Genomic DNA, 6,000 nt, shown 5'->3' on the forward strand with positions numbered 1-6,000 from the left:
CCTTTTCTATTGAGAGATAGCACAATCATCAAAGCATTTTGAAATTTGGTTTTCTTGGTCTTTTTAGAGACATAATTCAGCAATCTAGAGAATGCAATTTATGACAAAACTTTATTGGTTATGTCAGTTCCTCCACAAAATCTTGAAGCTCTCAAGAGTAGTTGGTTGTAGCGTAACCGTAGAGGTGAAAAACTTAATGGTTTTTCATGCCCTGGTTTTAGGTACAGTCAAAATGATTTGTAGTGTAATTCTAAAAGTACTGAGTTATTATTCTTGTAAGTTTAATTGCACATTTCCAAAACGAAATTGGACACTGGAGCTGGCCCTGCCACCCGATGGTAATATTAGGGAATTATTTTTCATTGCTTCTCTTAAATCTGGTTGCTTTTGTCCAGATTTTATATTCAGTGACAGGTCTCAAACAAACGGGGGGGTGTTGGGGTGTTGTTTTTTGTTGGGGTTTTTTGTTTGTTTGTTTTGGGTTTTTTTCTCCAGTAGCACCAGGTTTTGTTCTGGCTACAGGTAGTCCATTTCTCCTCATGCTGTTCCCTAGAGTTTGTAATTTGGGTGGAGTCAGAATTTTGAAGGCCACTCAAAACTGTGGCAGTGATAGTGTCTTCGACAGTTTCAAAGCATGATACAGCTCTTGAAGTTTTCTGAAAATTGGTGGCAGAGTAAAAGGAACCAAGTCAGATCCTGCATGGAGGGAGAGTGTAGAAGAGCTCTGCTGGTTTACTTGTCTCTGACTAGCAGCCAGATGGCTGCTCAACATGTAGGTACATCCTCACCAGCAGCCACAAATGTTTTGGCCAGTTTACCATTCATGCTACAACTGATGGGGGACATCACTGGAGAAATGGGTGGAAAAATTAATGAAGTGGTTTATTCTGGTTGGTTGGGTGAAAGGACTGGGAAATAATTCACAGGCAAATCACTAATCTTTCATTTTTCCTGCTATGTATCTTGCAAATTTTAAAAACTTTTTTGGCCCAAGCAGTAACTGAATTTTGGGTGAATAGATGAAATGTTTCTGGCTACCTTAAAACCGATAAATATGAGAATTTCCCCCTCTCCCCTCGTCTGGTGATGTATGAAATAAAGACAGTCCATTTGTGAGAGTGAATTCTGGGAATGAAGTGGTTCTGATTACTGCATGGGGGACAACTCAAACAAAAGTATTTTTGCAAGATATATTAAATTTTTAAGTAGAGTTTGAGTCTCATAATGCTGGAAGTTTACTTAATACATTGTCGATATAGTAACTCTGAAAAAAATACGTTTCAGGCATATCCTCATAAAAGGCTGGCGGAAGATGCACAGATAAATTCTAAAACGTTAAGTCAGTTGTACAATGGTTGAAGTCTTTTATAGTGTCTTGGTTTGTTCACATTTAAGGTTCTCTTACATTGTTCTAAAATCTGTTACTTCTTTTACAAAACTGTATGATTATAAAAAGCATTCTTTATTTTACAGACTGTTTGGTAATAGGATATTGTATTTAAGCATATTGCTGCCTTGCTACAATTAGCAACTCAGAGGACCTTTGTTTTCATAGCTAAAAGCTATCCTGTTATCCTGTGTGGCTGTAGACAGAAAAGCCACTAAGTCTTTCTGGGAAACATTTAACCACTAACTGAAAAAGTATTTTACTTTTCTGTCTTTTCTATTGAGTTTCACACTCTGCAGGACAAGTTTAGCAGTGTTATGGGACCGTGAAGCACCCAGCTTGTTGAGTCTTCCAAGTGCTCTGAAAGGATAGCAAAGCAGCTTACTCCTTTGCAGAGACTTATTTGTGCTATAAAAATTTATAAAAGTATATCTGAGGTTTCAGGAGACAGTGGTGGGGATGGAATAAACACATGGTCAGCAAAATGACTTGAGCCAACACTGCATGCCCAGATCTTTCACATTTGGGGAGAAAAGAGGTATTTGGTAGTTCAGAGCACTACCAAAGAGATTCAATCACATTATCTGTGTTTTAAGCATGCATTTTAGTTATAGCTGAAGATCATAGAATCATTATGATTGGAAAAGACATCCAAGATCATGGAGTCCAACCTTTGAGTGATCACCACACTGTAAACTAGACCATAGCACTTACTGCCACATTTAATTGTTTCTTGAACACTTCCAGGGACGGTGATTCAACCACCTCCCTGGGCAGATCTTAAGGAGCAGAAGCTTTCGGCAGAATGAAATCTCCAGAGAAGACAGCATGAGAAGAGGTAATGTCTCATTGGTATATTCAGGTTTGTCCTGATATACCAGATGTTTGGGGGGAAAAAACCTATAGAATCAGACATTTCTGCCAGTGAGGCACTACATTAGGGAGTGACTAGTCATCTTTTCTGTTTGTAGGCCAGAGTCAAGCAGCTGCATTGCTGAAGGGAACAGATCGTGTGGAACTTTTCAGTGAGGTACCCAGCAGTGTCTGCATGTGTCATCTGTGCCCTCTGCTGGCTGCAGCTCCAGCGGCTCTAGTATGTGCCCTAAATTCTTGTCATGCTGTGGTGAGGGAAAAGGTGAGGAAGGAGTTCTGTAAGGACTGTTAAAGTGGCAGATTAAGGTTTTTAACTCAAAAATGCTGTGATTTGGATACCTAAACTTGGTATATGCAGTTCATGCTGAAATAGTGCATAGGATTTGCAGGCAGCCTAAGTCTGTTATTAGTCCAGTGCCCTTAATTCCCGGCTGCCCCAGCCATAAGGTACTTTGTGCTCTGTTGTGACATTAACCAGATTTTTGTTGTGGGTCTGCAGGGTGCCCTTAGCCTCTCTTTAAACGGGTGGTTGTTTTGTCCCTGCCTCAGGAAATCACTTGACACAGGCAAGCTGTCATCTTGTCTCAACCTGCTAGTAGCCTGAGGGTGGTCCATGAGACTGCCAAAATATGGTATATTTCTTCTGCAGGATCTTGAAGAGTTCTGTTGAATAAATATATTTCCTGATACAAAAACAAAGGCAGAGACAGGTGACTGCATATTGTCTAGAGCCCATATGGTGCTGAGCACCACCCTCGAATTGTGTGCACAAAGCCAAAATGTCAGTTGAATGTATAAAGTAATGATCCACATTAATTTTCATGCTGTCTGTTTGTGTCTGATTAATAATCAATAAAATACCCTATCAGTTACAAACTAAGGCTTATATAAGCATACAATGAAAAATGTCATCTAATTACTACTGACCAAAGAGAATATAATCAATATACCTTGATGATGGTAACACATTAGTGAACGTAATTAAATCCAAAGTTATTCCCTTAAGGATTTTAATATTGATTGGTGCCCTTTACCTTCTTGCCCTTATACTTTCATATATATAAAAGGGACAACAAATGTGGGAAGCTTTTGCAGTCCTGAGTGGCAGTGATAGTGAAGAGAAGAGTAGCTGCAAGAGTTTTGGAACAGCTATGTGAAAGAACTATCCTGTAAAGACCCTGATCCTTGACTGGTGTACACAAAAGCTTAGAATTTATCTTGAATACAGTGTGTTTACATCATCATCATCATGATGAAAAATATTGTGAAGCTGAGTTAATATTCAATGAAGCATTTCCAGAAAAACAGACAGGGAGGTCTGGGGTAGCCACACGTTGGGAGTGATTTAGAAGTGGTAAGGGATGAAGTTAGACTAGTAAACTTTTTGGTTCTGTTTCCAGACATCTATACAATGGCTTTCAGTAGCACAGGAGAAGAAATTACAAGAACAAACACCAAAAAAATGTCTTTAGGAAAGATGAAATCAATAAATAAAGCCGTATTTTTTTTAAGACACGCAATAAACTTTTTTTTTTGTATCAATGTTATTTTTTTGAAATGGAACTCATTACTCCAACTTCAAGTCTCAGGCCCTAATTTTGTTGGCTATTTGCCAGTGCAAAAGAGCTGGCACAAGCACAGTGTGAAAAAATATTTCAAGTAAGTTTTAGGTGTGTATGCTTACGGGTGGAATTTAGTTGTCATCTTAAAAAGGTCATCATAACATTCATAACTGAATGTGTTTTAAAATTACAGAACTGTCTCTGCTGTCTTGTTTGTACTGAAAAGTGATGGATAGGTGCATATAGAAATCTAATCTGTCTGGAAGTTGTCTAGAACACATTGTACAGGCCTGAAATTTTCTGTACAATTCTTTGCTGATAAATGTATTTACAACAGGGTATCCCAGGTTGATGCAGGGAATAAAGTGAATTTTGCTGAACACTTTGGGATTCTAGTCACATCCTAGGCGGTCTACAAAGTGATTTTACTGGCCTCCCAAATCATCTTTCCATGTTGTTATTTTTACCAAAAAAAGGAAAAAACTGTAAGCTGAGGACTAGACTATATTTTTATTCTGTTCAGATTGTTTAAGTGCCAATTGTCTTCTCTTTTTAAAGTACAAATATCTTTGTATGTCTCAGAGTAATCAGCACAATAAACTAGATCCAGATTATTCAGATAGAGAAGCAGAATTTCAATTAAAATTTTAGCAAAATGTCAAAACCTCGGAGGAGGGTATTTAATAGCTTTCACTTAAACAGACTCTTTCATCAAGCCCACTTTAGCATTTCTGTGTCCCTAAGTATTGCCAGCCTGAGGTCTCTCTAGAAAGGAGAAAGACAAAATAATGAATGGCAATCAAAATGAACTGTTCCTCTAGTATTTAATCTGTTCAAAATTACAAGAATGCAAGAACGGAAAACTATAAGGCTAACTAACAATTACAAGCAATATAGTGAATAGAAAAAAATCTCTTTGGAAAGGGGTCCACTTTAGGAGAAAATGGATTTGGCTCTGAACTTATGATAGTCACCAGCAATGCAAGGCATATCAGCCCTTTCCTTCTTTTTCCTTTTACTCCGTGGAGACTCATTGACTCCATGGTGACTCTTTATCATAGAATATAGGTAATATAAATATAATACAGAGAAAAATAATATATTTGGAAAATATTGTAATTTAACACGTAGCAGACCTAAATCCTGAAGTCAGTAGGATTTATAGCATGAATTGCAGATACACATAGGTAACATAAATAATCCTGAATGAAATTTGAAAAGTGTTTGGCAAAGCATTGTGCATCAGAGCACAAGGTAGATAGCTGCTTACACATGCAACTTAGGAAGGCACAGTTTATTGCAATAGACTGCTTTCCTCTGATCTTTCTTCCACTTTTGTGGTCCTGGCTGTTTCAAGAAAAAAAAAGAGATGGGATTGGATGAATAGGTCTAACATATCAGTTAGTGTGTTCCTTTATCTTTACAGTGAGCCTTAGGGAAAGATTGTCAATATTAAGTAACAGGTAGATAAAAATGCTGAATGGGAAGTGAGTGGTCTGTCCACATTCCTCACTGCTTCACTCTTTCACTTCTGCAGTTTACTTCCTCTGCATCCATTGGGAGGTCCTGGGTGTTCTGTTTCAACTCTTCTGTGATTTTATCTTCTCATTCCTCCTTTTTTGATGATTTCCTGCTTAAATCATCACAAATGTTCTGCTTGCTATTACCTGGCTGATAGTCAAAAGTATTCATGGTAAGACTTGCAGATTTTGTTAACCTGCAAGCTGTCTTAGCACAAAGTGCTACAGATCTAATATCTTTCAGTTTAGCCATGTCAAAGCGTTGTGAAAAAAATCAAAATTTCATGTAAGTCATACAAGTTTTGCTAAGGCATTACCAGTGATGTTTCCAGTTTTTAGAAACCATTTGATAGTTAACACAAATGCAGTGTGAAGGGAGTTCAGGCACAGGAGTTATGATACCATGCTTTTTCTTTACCAAAGATAAAATAACCAATATCAAAGCTGCAGTGGAAAAAAGCATGGTTTTACACAGGTGATCAAAACCAGATGGATTCTTTTGTACTGAACAATCTGCTACATATATATATTTATATTCATGATTCCACTTGGAACATTAATGGCAGAAACAGCTTTGACTTGTGGACTTGTCACTGTAGCTGGGATGAGAAAATTGTCCTTCCTCTTGATAACTTGCTGTTCAAAAGCCATAAAACAT

The sequence above is a fragment of the Chamaea fasciata genome, unplaced genomic scaffold (genome assembly GCF_029207755.1).
Source record: "Chamaea fasciata isolate MVZ Bird 193981 ecotype frontalis unplaced genomic scaffold, bChaFas1.0.hap1 SCAF_5, whole genome shotgun sequence".
Lineage (NCBI taxonomy): Eukaryota > Metazoa > Chordata > Aves > Passeriformes > Sylviidae > Chamaea > Chamaea fasciata.